The sequence below is a fragment of the Lissotriton helveticus genome, chromosome 7 (assembly GCF_964261635.1).
Source record: "Lissotriton helveticus chromosome 7, aLisHel1.1, whole genome shotgun sequence".
In the NCBI taxonomy this organism is placed as follows: Eukaryota; Metazoa; Chordata; class Amphibia; order Caudata; family Salamandridae; genus Lissotriton; species Lissotriton helveticus.
The window spans coordinates 639,961,465-639,982,723 of NC_136068.1; the positions used below are offsets into that span (position 1 = coordinate 639,961,465).

Consider the following 21,259-nt stretch of genomic DNA (forward strand, 5'->3'; position numbering starts at 1 on the left):
GATAAAAGGCAACTTTAACTGCAGGACAGAATATGCAGTATATATTCTGTATTGCGGGTGTGGACTGAGATATGTTGGAAGCACGATAAAACCGGTGCAAACTAGAATCCTCCAACATCTGAGGGCGACGGTGAACTCGGACCCCTCGTATCCGGTGGCCCGACATGTCAAGGCAGAACATGAGAACAACTTAAATGTGCTTTCCTACTATGTAATTGATCATGTACCTGGTAACAAGAGAGGAGGTGATAGGGAGAAACTACTTCGCCAAATCGAAACCAGATACATAATCGAGCTAGACAGCAAGAGCCCTAAAAAGGACTCAACATCTGTGAAGATTTATTCCACTTCCTGTAAGATATCTTAATGAGGATTTAATAGCAAGGCTGACAGTTTTATTCTGTTATATCAATATATCAAATGTATAAGTAAAATATTGATGTAAAGGAATTTATGAGACTTCAATCATTACAATCTTGTTAACTTTATAGTGTTTGTCTCAGACATAGCCCTCCTATGAGAACTATAGGTAGATTTCAGACAATGATGCAATGGTGAGATCCACCATAGACTCTGAAACTTAAGAAAACGATACGAGTCACTGATATCAATAGCTAAATACAGAACCAGACACTATATATAGGACGGCCGACACCATATAAACAAAACCTCAGATATTAACAGTCCAGGATAAATGTAGCTCAACATCTAAGCATGAATAGTGCTCTCTCTCAAGTACCCCATTTTACCTACTAGTGCTCAAATAGGTCTGTGTATTTGTACAGTTAGAATTGTTTCCTCCATGAGTAGGAGCCAGTCATGCGCCTCTATCCCTGATACCCCTATCCCAACCTATCACCTAGTAGATGGTTTTTTACAGCTAAGCTCTCGGCTGAGAGGCTTTATTTAACCATCTACAGAGTTCATTTAATTTTAATTCACATTCACAATCACTTATGGGTGAAATGACCGGAAAATGACTCTTTTTTCAATATGTGGAAGACTATCAAATGTAATTATGAACTGCACTATTCTAGTGATCATGGTATTTAGTGAACCGTACATGTCATCATAAGATTATCGTAAATTATAAACCATTGTTTTCATATAAAGCAGATATCAGAGGCGAATTTCTACTCGATAGTAATATGACTGCCATAATACAGTCAATATGGTTGAAAATTTATTACATGTCAATTACAGAGCACTGTGAGTGTATTTCAAGAATAGCAACAAAGTTATTGTATCCCAAAAATGTTTTTTCCTATTGGGTTACAAAGCAGTCAAATGATGTAACACGAGTATATCTTCCATGTCTATCATGTACGGGTCATCAATCACGGGGTCAGCCTCAGTTTAAATATGGGGCGGGATACATGCACTAATCACCAGCGAGCAAGGCGTCTGAGAACGCCGAAACGCGTTTGGGTTTCCTATTCGGAAAATGCACATTTAATTACTATGTAAATTAAACTTTACCTGCGTCTGCAGAAGAAGAAAATTTTGAGTCCGTCTCTTTTTTCCTGGAAATCGGGACACCGCGAGGCAAGCGGCGTGAAGAGTGGATTACTGATATATATATATATATATATATATATAGTCTGAAAACCAGAAAGCAACAATATACCATATATATATATAAGTCAACATGTAATGATATAATCACCTCCTTACAGAGGCTTACCTTATTTAAAAGGGTCTTGCAACACTGCTTGACCCACTACTGATTCAGCTTTTGACACCAGATCGAGACAGTAGTACCGTGTAAAAGTGTGCACCTTTTTCTAAGTGGCAGCACAGCCATGTCTAGCTTTAGAATGGCAGAATTGAATAGTAGATGCAATCCACCTTGCAATAGTGGATTTTGTCACAGCTTCTTCCAGGCTTCTGACCACCATAGGGAATAAATAGTTGATTAGATTTTCTGATGGACACAGTACGTGAAATATAGAATTTCAGACACCTTAAAACATCCAAGGTATGCAAAGACTTCTCAGCAGAGAGACAGATTTGGAAAGAAAGAACGCAGTAAAAAAGGCTCATTAAGTTGGAATGTAGATGGAACCTTCGCAATGAACGTTGGATTAGTTCTGAGAAGGATATAATCATTGGTGAATTTCAAATAGGGTTGTCCGATAGTGAAAGCATGGATTTCACTGACTCTGCGAGCAGAGGTGAGGGCCACTAAAAGTGCCGTTTTCAAGGAGAGGTACTTGAGGCCAGCTTTATGAACAGGCTCAAATGGATGCTTCATGAGCTGCCATAACACCAGATTAAGCCTCCACTCCAGAGGAGGAGCTCCGATGGGTGGAAAAGTTCTGAAAAGCCCCTTTAGAATTGTTTGATCAAGCGATTAGAGCAAAGGGATGTAGTTCCTGCAGAACATCTGTAGGACGAAACTGCTTCTAAATGTAACAACTGACGTAAACATAAGACCAGACTTGGATAATGATAGAAGATATGGCCAAACTTTATCTGGAGAACATCTTAAAGGATGTATATGTCACTGCACAAAGAACAGAAATGCTTCCATTTCAGAGCATAAGTCTTTAAAGTAGAAGGAGCGCTTGCCCTAGCAAGAATCTCTCTACAATCCTGAGGTAAATCTATCTACTTGAATTCTGTGAATCCAGAAACCATGCATGAAGATGCAATTGGAATGGAAGAGGATGAAGAATCTGGCCCCTACTCATTCATAAAAGGCTCAGAACTGCGGGAAGGTGGTAAGTTCTGCGTTTGGAAAGTAGGAAAAGCTCCGTGAACCAATGCGGACACGGCCACCGCAGCACGAGAAACATGTAGCATGGTTCCATTTTGAGCTTGCGCACAAGTCTTGGGCGCCATGGAAAGGGGGTAAATACGTAAGCAAAGATCTGTCCATTTCATCATGAAGGCTTTCCCCCAGGAACACTTCGCCGGTTCCAACTGGCACAGAATGGGCACTTCCGTTTGCTTTTGGAGGCAAAGAGATCCAGATTTGGTTTGCCCCACATCCGAAAAATGTGCTCCAGCACTGATTGATCCAACTCCCATTCATGACAGGACTTTGAAGTCCTGCTCAGACTGTCCGCTAGAGTGTTGTGAATTCCTGGCAAATGTTCCACCTTTATCGTGATGTTGTGAGAAAGCAGCCATTCCCAAATGCTTTGAGCTACTTGAAACCATATGTGTGAACAGGTACTTCCTTCGTGTTTATTTAAGTAATGCATGCAAGCGGTGTAGTCGGTTCTGATGAGAACTGATGACACTTGAAGCCTTGGGAGTAAAGACTGCAACGCCATGAAAAAGGCTTGAAGTTTCTAGAAATTGATATGCATTTTTGCCATTGCAGCTGACCACTTTCGTCGTATGCAAAGATCCTAGAGGTGTGCGCCCCCACCCTTCTAGGGAGGCATCTGTAGTGAAGATGAACCCCGGCACAGAAGGAAGAAAAGTGAGCCCGATTGAGACATTCTTGGAGCGCAGCCACCAAAGCAGCGCTTCCCGCATAATTGGAGTTATTATCACCATGTCTTCGAACGACCTGGAGATTTGTAGCCATTGTCTGTCTAGCTCCTCTTGGATCGGTCTCATCCTTAGATGGGTTTGAGGTATAATCCGAATTGCTGAGGATAGTATTCCCAGGAACGATTTGATGATTCTCACAGAAACGGACTGTCTTCTTTGGAGGTCTGATGCGAGAGAAATCAGACGTGATTGCCTTTCTTTGGCCAAGAATGCCTGGTCTTGTATGGTATTCAAGACTGCTCCTAGAAATGTAATCCTTTGAGAAGGACAAAACTGATTTCTGAATGTTGAGGGACAGCCCGAGAGATTGAAATAGTTGAAGGCATATGGACGTTGCTTGAGAAGCCTGCCGAAAAGAAGGAGTCTTTATTAGCCAATTCTCCAGATAAGGAAAAAGTTATACTCCTTGAAGTCTGAGATGAGCTGCCACCGGGGCCAGGAATTTCTTAAAGACTCTCAGTGCAGAACGTAGGCCGAAGGGGAGGACTTTGAATTAAAAATGAGCACCTGTCACAGTGAACCGAAGGAATTTCCGATGTCTGGGGTGAATGGGGATGTGGAAGTACGCATCCTGGAGATCCACTGTGGTCAAGAAATCTGCATGGTCCAGAAGCTGAAGGATTTTTCTAAGTGTGACCATGCAAAAGGATTTCTTTAGAAGATATTTATTCAGCTTTCTTAAATCCAGGATAGGCCTCCATTCCCCTGACTTTCTTTATTAGAACAAAGCGGGAATAAAACCCTTTCCCCACTTGAGATCGGGATACTCTTTCTACCGCTCCTTTCGAGAGCATGGTTTTTGCTTCCTTTCTGAGAAGAGCAAGATGTGGAGGACGCTTCTTTAACGGTGGGTGAGTAGGAGGGATACTGCCAAATTCCAGGGTATGCCCACATTTGAGAATGTAAAAGACCCACTTGTCTGTGGTTAACCTTTTCCAATTGTTGAAGTGTCTGGATACATTCGGAACCGTGTAAATAAGGTGTGGCAGAGCTGCTACAGGTGCTAAGAAGTCGTCACCGTTATCTAGCAGAATCTCTGCCTTGAGGTTGTCGTCTTCTATTCTGCTGTCTATAAGCGGCAGCTGGAGGGTTTCTGTAGGACCGCTGCTGTTGCTAGTTATATCTTCCCGGATTACCCTGGTATTGGTATCTCTGATCATCTGCCTCTAGAACCCCGAAAAGGAGTCTTTCTATATTGCAAGGTGCCAAGGGCTCTGGCAGTGTCAATCTTTTTTGATGTCTTGCAGAGCCTCATCTATATGTTTTCCGAATAACACATCACCATCGAATGGCCTGTCCAAAATCTTTGTTTGGACTTCAGGGCGAAAAGTGGTAGATTTCAACCATCCCTGACGTCTGAGGACTGCTGCTCCAGCCAATTGACTAAAGTCCAAGGAGGCTAGATCCATAGAAATATCAATTATTTCGGACGCAGCCCTTTTTTCTTCAAGGAGAATCTACCTTGCTTCTTGTCATCAGGTAAATAATCGACATATGGGGCAATGCCCGACCATAGCTGGGGGTCTTAGCTCCCTAGAATCGCCAGAGAGTTTGTAGCACAAACTGAAGCACCCACCATGGTGAGGAAATGCTTACCAATGTTATGAAGGCACCTTTCATCCTTATCCAGCGGTGCGGTCACAGGAATGGACGGATTCCGAGACTTACGTTTCGTGGCTTGTGAAATAACGGAATCTGATCTAGGATGTCCGGACAGGCAAGCAGGAGCAATATTTGGTGCTTTGTACTAATTATCGATTCTGGGAAGAAACGCAGGTACTGAAAATGAATTCTTCATTATTTTTGTTCCTTCTTCCCAGATATTATCCATTAAGGGGTTAGAACCGATGACTTCCTACTCTGGTCCTTAAAATCATTAAGAAAACAATCTGTTTGCTTCACAGATACCGGAAGATGAAACCAGGTTGCTGCCCTCTACATAATCGCATGAAAACCTTCTTCAGATGGTGTGAGAAGTTGGCCTGATGTGCAGTGTTCACTATTCTAGTGATCACTATATATCAGTCCAAACAACCCTTATTGATGATTGGTTGTAAGTCAACCTTATAGACCAGCTATCCTAGTAGCATGGATACGAGCAGTCTAAGGCTAAGACTCTAGAGGGCGTATGTAGGAAGGTAGATCCCTGACTATGGTTGCCCCCAACTTTTTGCCTGGTGTTTTGCTGGTTTTCTGACTTAGTTGACCTGAGGCCCTGCTATTCAGGACCTCAGGCCCACTGCTCTCTCTGTAAAATGGATTCCATGTACCTTAGGTACATATCTAAATTGGATACTGAGCCACCTTATCAGTCCCTGTACAGTGTACCTTAGGTACCCAGGGCATAGGTGTACCCAGGGCCTACCAGGGGCTGCAGCATGTATTATGCCACCCCTGGCTGGCCATCCAAATCTGACACAACTGGCTGCACGACAGCTGGGGCAAGGTGGTGTAATCACCCTTTGTTTTAGATATAGTATACCTATATCTAACCCTAAAATGGACACACATATCTCCTATCAGTCACTCCTATGGCAGGCCTTAACAATCCTGAAGGCAGAGTGCTTGGAATCGTGTGAGATGGTGCTCTGGCATGAGCTGAGCCTGTCTGCTGCTTTCGGGATCTATCCCTTAGCCGTTTCCATGATATCGCATACCATCTACTCTTAAGTGCATTATAATCCTCGCGGTTATATGCCAACTCTGGTATCGCTTTATCAAAACATGTCGAGTAAGGTGTCATACGAATTGGAATACTAACCCCTCGCCAATTCTGGCGACGGGGTTAGCATTCCACCCTTCTATAGGGACACGACATGTATGTAACCCCTAACCCCGGTTAAAGTCAAACAGAGCCTCAGCTCCACAAAATGGATGCTGCCACCGAGACACAAGTCTGCCCTCCTGCTGCTGGGAGTCCTCCCAGAGCAGGAGATAAGGACAAAGGGTTTCCTGCCAGGGACGGTGCCAGCACCGTCCCAGACAGGGTTTTGTGTATTGTAGGTAGGCAGGGCTTTAGAGGAAGGTGACTGCACGTGGCACCCCGGTGCTCACTGTGCATAGGCTGGCTTGAACCAGTTCCAGGGACACTCCAGACCCTGTGCTGGGGAAAAGCCCGCCAAGGAAGTGGGTGTAACCACCCCCCTCCTGGTCCCACCCATAGGGCAGGACTTAGTCGCGTGCCAGCCCCCTTTTCCCAGATAAAGGTAGAGACTGGCCCCCTTCCAAAACAGATCTTTGGAATCAAGATACCACTTTCCACGAAAGGACTTCACGATTTCTTCCTCAAGATTCTCCCTTGTGGCTAAGGAGTAGTCACCCTGCATCCGCAGGCACCATCCAAGAACACTGCGGTCTGCTGCACGTCCTTCCTCCGGAATCCGACTGCCCAGCTCGACGAGACCCGGCTTCCCTGGCACCTCTGACCTCTACAGCACAGCTGAGAACCGTGGGTGCGACGAGACCGAGGGACCGGCCATCGCCAAGACTGCACGACTTCTGCACAGCAAGCCCACCGAGTAATTTCCTGGTGAGTGCTTTGGGGTCCGAGAAGCCCCCACCTGAGCAGCTCCAGCACCAAAGAGCAGCCCCCCAGCATCTCCACGATCGGCGTGGGGCCCTTCTGCTTCCAGCTGCTCACCGCGTTGTTTGGCTACTAGCCCGCTGGCTTGTGGCCTTCCGAACGACGCCAACACTGCTGCTGGTCTGGTTGCTCCAGACTGGCCCTTGCTTCCCTCCATCGGAGAAGTACCCTGGACCCTCCTGGTCCGGCTGAGACGCCATTTTAGGTCCACCGCGTGGGCCTTGCATTTGCCAAGACTTGTTGCCCAATCCTGGGTCCAGCGACGTCGACAGCAAGAACCTTCGTGGGACAGCTCGCACCTCCATCCTGGTCGCCGACAACGCCTCCTGGTCCGAGAGACTGCAGAGCCCAGCAGCGCCCACTCACCTGACTGCGGTGACATCCCACCGCTGCCACCAATGTGAGAAGTTGGCCTGATGTGCAGTGTTCACTATTCTAGTGATCACTATATATCAGTCCAAACAACCCTTATTGATGATTGGTTGTAAGTCAACCTTATAGACCAGCTATCCTAGTAGCATGGATACGAGCAGTCTAAGGCTAAGACTCTAGAGGGCGTGTTAAGCCAGCTGTTTTACCATCACATTACCCCTTGAACACCCAGTGAAAGGACACCACACAAGTGTTATGAAAATAAACAATGTATTTATTAGAATCACAACAACCCTGTACTCTTTATGAGGACAGGGTGCTAAGCACACAACAAAACTCTTATGAAAATACTTAAGTTAGCACGTTATACACAAATGCCCGAGGGGCACGAAAAACCATATACTTTAAAAGTGGAATGCGAAATTACTAGCAGGTAAGTACAGTACTAGTAGGCTTTGGAATCGCTAGGACTTGACTATAGAATCGTTAGATTACTTCTAGGAGACCTAGGGGACTCGGGTGCAGAGTGTGCACTCTCACGCGGGATGCGGGACAAAGTCTATGGGAGCTAGTAAAGGCAAAGTTAGTGTTCACGGGCGAACCCGACCTGGTAGGGAGAAAACGACAGTGGATCCTGACCCTTGGATAGTGAGGCTATGCTGGGACACCGAAGTGCCGAAGTTAACTAGCCCAGGGGCTGCAGCTGCATAGGTCTGAAAAGACGTCGGGAATCCTCGTGCCGGACCAGGAGCCTGGAAGAAGGAAGTTGCTGGCAGGCGACCAGTGAAGGAAAGTTCGATGGATCCAAGCCTGGATCAAGGAAGAAGGAAACCTGAAAGCAGAGGGGACCAAGTTCTTGAATCACTAGCCAGTGATTAAGTGGGCACCAGGATGGCACCGGGCGAAGTCACCGCAGTCAGGTGAGTGGGCGCTGCTGGGCTCTGCAGTCTCTCGGACCAGGAGGCGTTGTCGGCGACCAGGATGGAGGTGCGAGCTGTCCCACGAAGGTTCTTGCTGTCGACGTCGCTGGACCCAGGATTGGGCAACAAGTCTTGGCAAATGCAAGGCCCACGCGGTGGACCTAAAATGGCGTCTCAGCCGGACCAGGAGGGTCCAGGGTACTTCTCCGATGGAGGGAAGCAAGGGCCAGTCTGGAGCAACCAGACCAGCAGCAGTGTTGTCGTCGGGCGTCGTTCGGAAGGCCACAAGCCAGCGGGCTAGTAGCCAAACAACGCGGTGAGCAGCTGGAAGCAGAAGGGCCCCACGCCGATCGTGGAGATGCTGGGGGGCTGCTCTTCAGTGCTGGAGCTGCTCAGGGTGGGGGCTTCTCGGACCCCAAAGCACTCACCAGGAAATTACTCGGTGGGCTTGCTGTGCAGAAGTCGTGCAGTCTTGGCGATGGCCGGTCCCTCGAGGTCTCGTCGCACCCACGGTTCTCAGCTGTGCTGTAGAGGTGGGTAGAGGTCAGAGGTGCCAGGGAAGCCGGGTCTCGTCGAGCTGGGCAGTCGGATTCCGGAGGAAGGACGTGCAGCAGACCGCAGTGTTCTTGGATGGTGCCTGCGGATGCAGGGTGACTACTCCTTAGCCACAAGGGAGAATCTTGAGGAAGAAATCGTGAAATCCTTTCGTGGAAAGTGGTATCTTGATTCCAAAGATGATCTGTTTTGGAAGGGGGCCAGTCTCTACCTTTATCTGGGAAAAGGGGGCTGGCACGCGACTAAGTCCTGCCCTATGGGTGGGACCAGGAGGGGGGTGGTTACACCCACTTCCTTGGCGGGCTTTTCCCCAGCACAGGGTCTGGAGTGTCCCTGGAACTGGTTCAAGCCAGCCTATGCACAGTGAGCACCGGGGTGCCACGTGCAGTCACCTTCCTCTAAAGCCCTGCCTACCTACAATACACAAAACCCTGTCTGGGACGGTGCTGGCACCGCCCCTGGCAGGAAACCCTTTGTCCTTATCTCCTGCTCTGGGAGGACTCCCAGCAGCAGGAGGGCAGACTTGTGTCTCGGTGGCAGCATCCATTTTGTGGAGCTGAGGCTCTGTTTGACTTTAACCGGGGTTAGGGGTTACATACATGTCGTGTCCCTCTAGAAGGGTGGAATGCTAACCCCGTCGCCAGAATTGGCGAGGGGTTAGTATTCCAATTCGTATGACACCTTACTCGACATGTTTTGATAAAGCGATACCAGAGTTGGCACATAACCGCGAGGATTATAATGCACTTAAGAGTATATGGTATGCGATATCATGGAAACGGCTAAGGGATGGATCCCGAAAGCCGCAGACAGGCTCAGCTCATGCCAGAGCACCATCTCACACGATTCCAAGCACTCTGCCTTCAGGATTGTTAAGGCCTGCCATAGGAGTGACTGATAGGAGATCTGTGTGTCCATTTTAGGGTTAGATATAGGTATACTATATCTAAAACAAAGGGTGATTACACCACCTTGCCCCAGCTGTCGTGCAGCCAGTTGTGTCAGATTTGGATGGCCAGCCAGGGGTGGCATAATACATGCTGCAGCCCCTGGTAGGCCCTGGGTACACCTATGCCCTGGGTACCTAAGGTACACTGTACAGGAACTGATAAGGTGGCTCAGTATCCAATTTAGATATGTACCTAAGGTACATGGAATCCATTTTACAGAGAGAGCAGTGGGCCTGAGGTCCTGAATAGCAGGGCCTCAGGTCAACTAAGTCAGAAAACCAGCAAAACACCAGGCAAAAAGTTGGGGGCAACCATAGTCAGGGATCTACCTTCCTACAGATGGGGAATCCACTGCCTGAGGAACTGGTCAGATGGTGTAGGAATCAGGTATTCCTCCCATTCATCCATAGTATAAGGTGAACTTGGCAATTCCCAATCCTCTGCAACAGTATATTCATCATCATCCTGGACCAAATGTTGCGCAGGTAAAACCTCCTGAGGTTCATGGATAGGGGTAGAAGGACCTGCAATCTGTAAAACAGGAGGAGTAGGAAGTGGCGTTGGAACAGGCGCTGTGGTGGAAAACATGCATTATAGTCCCTTAACATAGCCGTGAGGTCTGGCATTAAGGCCAAAGGCATTTGCACCATAGGTTCCTGCTGAAAAGGAAGTCTCTTGAGGACCTCGCAGAGACTCGCAAGGCTCATAATATTCTTCTTCATCATCCTCATCCTGATATTTGATCCGGAGTTGAGAAGGGTTACGTGCCAGGCTAAAAAGTCCATCAATTTCTGACTCCTCCAGATAGTGACTAGAAGACAAAGGTAAAATATGAGAGAAGTCCTGATTATTTCTTGAAGATTGGAAAGTAGACAATTTTGATATCAAAACTGGCATAATCTGTAAAGATGCAGATCTTTTACGCTTCAGCTTCGACGAGATACATAGACTGAGTCAGTACCAGTTGAAATGGCCATAACAGAAGCTACCGTCGAAGTGATCATCGACGTCGTTGACGTTGTTGAAGCCGCCGCTGTCTTCGACTGTGGACCCGTCAACAGGAATTGTATCAGTCAACAGTGGACCCGACGGCGGGAGCTAAATTATTGTCTATGCCGGAAGCGCGACGGCAAGTGCCCGGTCGACGAGGTAGGTGTCGACAAGACCTGGGTAGTTGTCGTAGTTGGTATTGTTGACGGCGACGAAACAGGCAATGATATAGTCGACGGAGCGATCGTCGACAATGGGATGTTCTACGTCGGCAAAGAGGAAGCACTCACCGTCTGAGGAGATTTAGTCGGCGACAGTGCATTATTCGACATCGACAGGATCCTGGCAAACTCCAAATTAGTTTTTTGCTGCTTTAAGGTAGTTTTCACAGAAATCTTCCCTTTTTCACCAGATTTCACCTCTGAAGAGAATGAAAGCTTTTCTTTTCTAGAGAAAGAGTGACCGGTCTCCGAGTGAGGCTTCTTTAAGGTGTTACTCTGTCTCTCAGGGGGCTCATCATATCTATCCCTCTTCTTGGTTAGAGGGGTGGACACCTGAGGACTAACACTGCCATCATCTCCTGAAACAACATTAGATGTCGCCTTCAACTTCTCCAGCTAAACCAGTACTCTTCCTTCTCAGTCTTTCAAAGTCTTGGCAGGGAAGGGTCTACAAATCCTGCAGTCTTTAACCTTGAGTGCTGGATAAAGACAGTAAATACATTCCTTGTGGGATCTTTGAAAATGTAGTCTCTTCTTCCCACATGAAGAACAAGGCAAAGGAAAATGGTACTTACCAGTATGCATCTGTTCTTGGCATGTAGAGCTGCAGAGTTACACACTATGCATAGATGGCCACCTAGTGTTGGGCCCGGATGTTTGCAGTTTGTTTTTGTCCTGGAAAGTCTTTGGAAGTCACGAGATAGGTGACTCCTCCTTCGGATCACACTGCGCATGGCCATCGGCACCATCCCCAGATTGTTTTTCGCCATTAGGGAAGTGATAGAGTTTTTACATGAAAAGTAGTGATGTCCATGTAATTTGTTTCTAATTAAGATAATACTGGAACAGATAAAGGTAGCCGAGGATGCGGGTGGGCGTGTGTAACTCTGCAGCTCTACATGCCAAGAACAGATGCATACTGGTAAGTAGCATTTTCCGTTCAACGCATATGAGCTGCAGATTACACAGTATGCATACATTGTATAGCAGTACCCACTTTTAGCGGCGACCACCAGTGTTTGAAACAGTGTTTAGCACAGCCTGGCCCATAGTGGCTTGTTTATTTTACACATCTACACAATAGTGTTTTATGAATGTGTGCGGTGTAAACCATGTAGCTGCTTTACATATATCGTCTAGGGGAATGTTCCCTAAAAATGCCATTGAAGCCCCTATTTTCCTTGTAGAATGGGCTTTAGGAGGAATAGATAACGTATGTTTAGCTTTATGATGATAAATTTGTATGCATTTGACAATCCACCTAGCTATCCCAGATTTAGGTATGGGGTTACCTTTATGTGGTGATGAAAAAGACACAAAAAGTTGTTTAGTTTTACGAAAAGTTTGTGTCCTTTCAATGTAGTAAAGATATGCTCTTTTGACATCTAAGGTGTGAAGAGCTCTTTCTGCGACTGTTTGTGGCTGCGAGAAATACGAGCAGCTCCACAGACTGATTTAGATGGAAGGGTGAAGTGACTTTTGAAAGGAATTTAGGATTAGTACAGAGAACCACTTTATTATGGTGCATTTGCAGAAAAGGTTCTTGAATAGTGAATGCTTGTAGTTCACTAACTCTTCTGAGAGAAGTAACAGCTACTAGGAAAGCTACTTTCCAAGTTAGGAATTGCAATTCACATTTATGTAACAGTTCAAAGGGAGGTCCCATTAACGGTGTGAGAACAATGTTTAAGCTCCACACTGGTGAAGGTGGTGTTCAGGGAGAGATTATTCTTTTGAGTCCCTCCATAAAAGCTTTTATGGTAGGCACTCTAAAAAGAGACAGATGTTGTCTATTTTATAAGTATGCTGCAATGGCAGCGAGGTGCAGTCTGATAGACGTGTACGCTAAATTACACTTTTGCAGGTGTAATAGGTATCCTATAATGTGTTGAATAGACACATCTAAAGCATTGATGTGGTTGTTTTGACAGTATATTACAAACCGTTACCACTTAGCTGCATAACATGCTCTAGTGGTGGGACGTATAGCTTCTTTAATAACATTCATACAGTCTGGAGGGAGGTTAAGGTAACCAAACTCTAGGACTTCAGGAGCCAGATCACTAGGTTGAGCTGAGCTGGGTCCGGGTATCTGATCTCTCCATGGTTCTGCGTTAATATGCATGGAGATAGGCTTAGTTTCTGGTGTGGTACCACAGAGTTGCAGCAGCGTGGTATACCACGGTTGTTGTCTGGCCCAAGTTGGAGCAACTAGAATGAGTTTTGGGGAATGTTGCTGTAGTTTGCGTACCACTAACGGAAGTAGTAGGAGAGGAGGAAAAGCGTAAGCAAATTTTCCGGACTAGTTCATCCATATCGCATTGCCTTTGGACAGCGGGTGTGGATATCTGGCGGCAAAGTTTTGGCACTTTGCATTTTCGTGGGTGGCGAAGAGGTCTATATGAGGTTGTCCCCACAGTTGAAAGAATGGTTGAAAAACTTGCTGATTAAGTAAACCACTCGTGGATCTGCTGTGTCTGTCAACTTAGCAGATCTGCTATGGTGTTTTGTACTTGTGGAACATGTTTGGCTAAGAGGAAGATTATTAGTGGTATAGCCCATCTCCATATCTGCTGCGCTAACAGAGCTGCAGAGAATGTGTCCCCCCTTGTTTGTTTATGTAGTACATGGCTATCCTATTGTCTGTGCAGACTAAGACAGCCTTGCCCGATAGTGGTTTTTGGAATGCTTTTAGGGCTACAAATACAGCTAGTAACTCCAAGTGGTTGATGTGAAGTAGCTTTTGTTGCGGTGTCCACCTGCCTTGCATGGTGTGATGCAGTAGGTGAGCTCCCCAGCCGGAGGATAGGCTAATGTTAATTCAGTGTTTATTGTAGCGCCGAGATATTGTTGTACATGTGATGGTTCCAGATGTGACTTGATGTGATTTACTGTGAATCCCAAGTCGTAAAGCAGTTTAATTGTGGCGTGAGTGTTGTACACACTGGCTGTATGAACTGGCTTTTATGAGCCAGTCATCTAGATATGGGAAGTTGTGAATATGCGGTCTTCTCAAGTGTGCTGCCACTACCGCTAGGCATTTGGTAAACACCCTTGGTGCTGTTGTGACTCCGAATGGGAGTACTTTGAATTGGTAGTGCTGACCGTCTAGTACAAATCTGAGATATTTTCTGTGCGCTGTGGGATAGGAATGTGGAAGTAGGCATCCTTGAAATCTAGAGTGACAAGGAAGTCGTTTTGTACAAGGAGTGTAAGGACCTGCTGGAGTGTGACCATATGAAAGTAGTCTGATTGTATGTAGAGGTTTAGGGGTCTGAGGTCTAGAATAGGCCTTAGAGATCCGTTCTTTTTTGGAATTAAGATATACAGGGAGTATACTCCTTTGTTTTGCAGATGCTGGGGAACTATTTCTTTGGCGTTTTTCTGCAGGAGGGATATAACCTCCTGTCTGACCAGTATCAAATGTTCTTGTGACATTGGATGCTGTTTGGGTGGTATGTTTGGGGAGGAGTAGATGTTAGTTCGAGACAATAACCTGACTGAATTATTTGTAGCACCCACCTGCCTGAGGTGATGTTTTCCCAGGCTGGTAGCCTTCCCCCGACAGTAGTGGAATGGGGCAGGGGAAGAGGAGGGAAGTCATTGGGGAGGGGTGGAGGCAGAGCGGGTGTTGTTTTTACCTCTGCCCTTATTGTTGTTACATCTGTAACCACCCGTTTGGTAGCCCCTACTATAGGTGGACTGTGTGGGGGCTTTGTAAGATGTAGATGGTGTGTCTGAAGAGTATCCCCTGTTGGCGCCTCTGTAAGAGGAGCGGCGAAATGAGCGCCTGGAAGTTTGCGATTCCAAGGCTCCCGTAGATTTAGCTGTGTCTGTATCCTTTCATCTTTTCAAGGGATACTTCCACATTAGGTCCGAATAAGTGTTGCTCAAAGGGCTGGTTAAGTATGGCACTTTGGACTTCTGGTTTGAACACTGAAATGCGTAGCCATGCGTGTCTACGCAACAGAACACTTGTATTAATGGATCTGGAGGCAGTGTCTGCAGCATCTAGTGCACAACGAATAGAGGTGTTTGAAATATTTTTCCCTTCTTGGATAAGCTCATTTGCTCGGTCTTTATACTTATTGGGGAGGTGCTGCATTAATGATTCTAATTTATCGTAATGTGCTCTGTCATATCTTGCCAATAATGTTTGTATATTGGCAACTTGCCACATGTTTGCTGCCTGAGACGTGGTTCTTTTACCGGATGCGTCAAGGAGCTTAAACTCTTTATCTGGTGGGGGAGCTTCACCTGATGTTTGTGAATTAGCTCTTTTGTGTGCACTAGAGACCAGAAGAGTCTCTAATGGTGCTGGGCCTTTAATATATGCTGGATCTGAAGGGGCAGCTTTATATTTCTTCTCTATTCGTGGGTTGATGACCCGAGTTCTAACTGTGTCTTTTAAGACTTCTGGAGCATGCTTAATAACTCCTTTAAGCATTGGTAAAACTGACGAGGACCTTTGTGCATTATCAAAGGTATCCATTAGGAAGTCTTCTACATGGTCAGTATGCATGTCAACCTCATGGTATTGTGCAGCCCTGTGTATTAGCTGAATAAATCCCATAGTGTCTTCTGGTGGGGAAGGCCAAGAGGGATATATGTCGTCTTGAGGGAAGTTGGGGACGTCTGGGGTGTTGTAATCCTCCCAAGGGTCCGGTGAGCCCGGAGGAAAAGAGTGATCTTGTGGCTCACTAAGTGCACCACCCTCTGTCGTCAGAGCCATCATCCCTGTTGTCATAATCTGGTATGATAGAAGGTGCAGGGGAGTGCTGTGGTAGAGGAGGCGGCAGTGATGGTACATGTGGAGGAGGAGGAGAAGGAATCCTTAGAGGGGAGGTAGCAATGTCATTTTTTTAAGTCTCGCCTGCCAATGCGCTTGCGCATTGCTGGCGAGAGATATAGAGGGGCACCAGAAAATCCTACCAAGAGGGCTTTCGAATGCGGATTATGGCCAGTGCATGTGAGGCATGGAAGCGTGAAGCTGCGCGTGCTTGGCCACACTTCCTGCTCCCCCTCTTACTTTCGTTATTGCTCACACCCCATATGCTCGTTCCCTCCCACCCTTCCTTTGATGTCCCGCCTGTAGGAGAGTAGGGTCTGCTTTCCTATGGTCACCCCACTTTTTGCTTCACTGGTTTTCGACTTTAATGTGGCTGTGGGCCTGCTAATCAGACCCACAGCCCTGCTGTTCTCTCTCCAAATTCACACCATGTACTTTAGGTACATCACCAATTGGGATTTGGGTCACTCTTGCGAGTCCCTGTACAGTGTACTATAGGTACCCAGGGCATAGGTGCACCCAAGGCCTACCAGGGGCTGCATCATGTCTTTTGCCACCCCTGGCTGGCCATCCAAACTGACTGATCACTCAGCTGGGGCAAGGTTGTGTAATCACCCCTTGCTTAGATAGATATATATATATATATATATATAGATATATATATATATATAGATATAGATATAGATATAGATATATATATATATATATATATAATATAATATATATATATATATATAGACACATATGCACCTATTAGTCACTCCTATGGCAGGCCTTGACAATCCTGAAGGCAGAGTGCTTGGTTTTGTGTGAGATGAGGCTCTAGCATGAGCTGAGCCTGTCAGCAGCTTTCAGAACCATGTCCTTATAGCTGTTCCAGGTTATTGCCATACCATATACTATTAAGTGCATTATAAACCTCGCGGCTAAATGCTAACTTTGGTTTGGCTTTCTCAAAACATGTTGTGTAAGGTGTCAAACGCTTTGCAATACTACCCCCTCGCCAGTTCTGGCGACGGGGTAGCATTCCACCCTTCTAGAGGGAGAAGACATGTTGTTCTTACTAATCCCGGTTAAAGTTAACCAGAGCCCCAGCATCACAAAATGGATGCTACTGCCACAGACACAAGTCTGACCTCCTGCTGCTGGGAGTCCTTCCAGCGAGGGAGGCTTGGACAATAGGTTTCCTGTCTTGGGAGGTGTTAACACCACCCCAAACAGGCCATAGTGTATTTGGACAGGGAGGGCTGAATGAAATGAGACACTGCCTGGGGCACACATGGTGTCCCATGCATAGTCCGGTTCAAACTGGACAAAGGGAAAGGGGTGTAACCACCCCCTTCCCATGTCCCACCCAAGGAGGGACCTAGCAGGTAATCCAGCCCCTAAATTTGGTATATAGGTAGGAGCGGAGTCCCAAGACTTTAGATTTATCCTGACTGAAACTTGAAACGAAACTCTGGACCTTCGACATTCTACTGCAACTGGAACACTGTAGAATCTCCCTTGTGGTCAAGGAGTGACCACCCTGTGCAAGCAGTCACCACCAAGCGATCAACAGTTTGCTTTGTCGACGCTCCCGCCAGAGCCTGACAAAACCCGGACTTCCAGACTTCCAACAGCCCAATCCACAGTCACAGCAGAGCTGAGACCTGTGGAGGCGACGAGAGACGTGGGAACGGCCATCTTGGAAAGTCAGCGAATTGCTTTCCGTGCAACTTCAGAGGCACCCCCGAAGTTGTGCATTGGGGATTGAGAAGCTCCAGCCCCGAGCACAAACTGCACCGAAGATCAGCCCTCCACACTCCACGAGTTCTGCGTGGGGCCTTTCTTCATTTTCCTGCTCGACGCGTCTGTCCGGTCACTTGCCCGTTGGCTAGTGGCCTCTGTGACAACAAACCTTTTGAATTACACCGCTGGTCTGGTTGCTCCAGACTGGCACATTCTTCCCTGAAAAGGAGAAGCCCATCAGACTTTGCTGGTCTGATCAAGAAGCCATCTTCGATTCTTGCGTGGGTTGCCTTTGCCAAGGCTTGTTGACTCCAATCCGGAAGCAGACACCGCCGACAGCGAGAGCCTTCGTGGGACAGTCCGTATCCAGCTCCTGGTAGTCGTCGACACCTCCTGGTCCACGTGGCTGAAGAGACAAGCTTCACAACATCACCTGATTGCTCCGCGACATCGCCTGGGTCCTTCCTGGTCACTGGCTAGTGACCCCAGACTCTGTCCCCTCTGCTTTCAGGTACTTTTCATCCCCGATCCGCCCTTGGATCCACTCGGACACTTCCCTCCTGGTCGCCTGCAAAATCTTTCTTCAAGGCTCCATAGGATTCAGCGACAAAACCAGACACACTTTGACACCTATGCACCCGCTTCCTGTGGGTGAGGTAACGCGAGTACTTCGGTGCTCCTGTGGGTATTTACTATCCTAGTGTCTAACTTTCAAGTAGCTTTCTCCTTGTCCATCCGGAAGTGACCTAAAAGAACTAGTATCCATTTCTTTCGTTCCCATTCTAACTGTATGGTAACTCGTATGTGTGTAAAGACACTGCACGCGCATCCCATGGGCCTCCTGCTCCCTATCCTTTGGTAGTACAGCGTAGCCCCAGCGATTCTCCAGACCCTAGGCTTATCCTTTGTTCGTGAAGGGGTTCTTATACCACTATTTTAGTATATGGTTCGGAGTGCCCCTAGGGCATTACTGTATTTTGGGCAACTTATTGTATTATAATTGAGTATCTTGTTATGTGCTTGTGCCTCTGACCTCAAAGAGTTCAGAGGATTGTGTTAGAAATAAATACATATTTTGATAAACAACCTGTGTGATGTCTTTTCACTTGGTATTAAAGGGGTTACATATGGTAAAACAGCTGGCTTCACATGCCCTCTTGAGTTTAGCCTAAGACTGCTTTGTCCATGCTACCACTAGGATAGTTGGTCTAGAAGGTTGACTTTACAACCATCACCATAAGGGTTGTTTGGACTGGTGCTCACTAGAATGGTGAACATCATATACCAGGCCAACTTCTCACCCCCCCCCCCCCCCCCTCCCCATCAGACTTCAAAGGAATAAGCTCCCGAACTTGCTGGCCTCGCAAGGCTGCCGAGCATCAGACTTCAAAGGATGCGCTCCCCCCCCCACAGCAATGCCGAGAGCTTGTTAATTCTTTATTTTTCCGCACAGACGTCACGGCGCGCTAACTGGATTTTGCAATCTTATAATCATAGCGTTCTGATGTCATAACCTAATTACCCCGCTGCTCTTGACACCAGCACTCTGCCATTACACTGTCAGCATAAGCGGGGAAAAGGCCTCTCTGAAGATAAAAGCAGCCTCCATGCATAATGCTTGCAGTTTCCAGAGCCACGTCTGCAGGTTACTTTAACTTGTCAGGGCATTTAACCCGTGCATGCGTCTTCTCTTCCTTTCGATAAACCTTCTCCCCGTAAGACTTTGATTCCCAAAGCACTCAGTGTGTTTTATCTTGTTTATACCGATCCCAGGTCCAGCCTGTAGCCAAGCAGCCTGAGATATGCCATTTTCAAAAGTCGAGGCGGCATGAATTTGGCCAACAATAACCAGGAAGGAGTAGTTTCTGTCCTGTAACTCCAGTTCTGTAGTAGGGGTATCTCTGTTATTGTGATGTATTCCTATAGGTACTGTATCGATTCCCCTATTCCTGACCCTGGTCTGGTTAATAATTAACTAGCAGCCATCTAACGGTCCAAAAACAGTTATCTGATTAAGCCACACCACGGCACAGAAGCGCGTTATCTGATTAGGTCATAACGCATGACATCTAATTAGACAAGCGATATTCCTCCAGCCCCTGATAAGGCATACGGAGTTCTCAAAACAAATCAAACCTACAGCGACCTGGGAAATTCCCATAGCCATTGTTTTGATTTCACAGAGAACTTCAGCAAAAGAATGTGCGAATGAGCCCGTTCATATGACATCCTTATTGACGTATATATGTCCATCCTTACGTCAATCTCGGCACCTTTCAGGTATAAATATTACCGACATTGCCTTAAGCAAACACATGCGGTGGTGACGAGATCGGAGCAGCGAGACGTGCTGAGGAGCCCAGCAGAGAGCGAAGCCCACAGGCGCTGCCCCGCCTTCCTGACGCGCTGAGAACGAGACGCTGCCTTTCTCCTGCTGAGAAATCCAGCTCCGGCGCTTCCAAGCAGCCCTCGCAGGCAGCTGGAATATCAAGACCTGGGATAAGAGATACCAGCCCTCCATCATTCTAGATCTCAGGTACAGAACTGAATAACCCCTTGCAGAGAATTCTCGAGTCAGTCCCTTGGCAAACAAACTTAACTTAAACTGCTACTTATCTACTCCCGCCCACGTATTAGGCTTAGGTCAGGTACACTGGGGTAGGCGTGGTTAGAAGCACCAGTTGAGTATGATTAGTCAAATGTATATATGTATGTATCTATTTTATCCATTTTAAGGTATCATATGGCTTAGAAACCATATCAATGCTTTTACAGTATTATTTTATAATTCTGTCTTTACTCTATGCACTTTACTTAACTATAAGTATTGCAATAATAGCGATTCATTTCTCTTGTATGAGAAAAGAGACTGATCAATAAACACCATCTTTTATTGAACACGCCCGTCTTTTCCTTTTCTCTACAATCTGGTGAAACTAAAAATGCACTGAACTGACTGAGTAAAATAAGTTGTCTTTTGTTTTCACACTTCTCTAGAGATACACTCTTGATTAGGGGAGAGCAAAGTTGTCATGTTCTATGGTTGTCAGAAACTAAATCCCTTCTTGTTTATCCAGAGAGGTTAAAATCCTCCTTGCCTATTCGAGAAAGTTTCTAGTGAACTCTGAGCTAGCTGGCAAACACAAAACTTTAAGTCTAATATCGTCGGTAGAAGACCTAGTTAACCTCTGCCCTAGGTCTATACTATTGAAGATATTATTCCAATGCGCAGAGCCTATTGGGATGATAGGAACTACACTACATGGCGCCCAACGTTTGGATAGGCGATAAAACTAACGCAAGACATTAGAGTAACTCAGTCGTGCTTTTTCACACAGAACCCCTTTTTTCCCATAATACTCCAAAGACGTCTGGAGTGGGTGAAAGGTCCTATCCACCAAACCTCGCAGGAGGAGACTCCTATGTATGGTTCTTGGTTAATTCAACGTTGAAGGATACACTGTTCCAAAATATTGTGCATCTAATCTTTGTTTCCATAGAAACCTGATCTGCAAACAAACAGAATAACCTTCCTGTCAGTAAAATGACAGAAAGTGAAGAAGAAAGGGAGACAGTTCGACTAGCAGCTGAACTCCTAGTAGCAGACAATACTCTGCTGGAAAATGACCCAGATGCAATAC

At 46.5% G+C, this 21,259-nt stretch overlaps 1 protein-coding gene across 3 annotated transcripts in view; it reads right to left on the reverse strand.

Moving 5' to 3' along the window:
- The window catches only part of LOC144768881 (uncharacterized), a 993,034-nt gene that overhangs the window by 622,774 nt on the left and 349,001 nt on the right, over nucleotides 1–21,259 (reverse strand). The gene's annotated exons all lie outside the window — the stretch shown is intronic.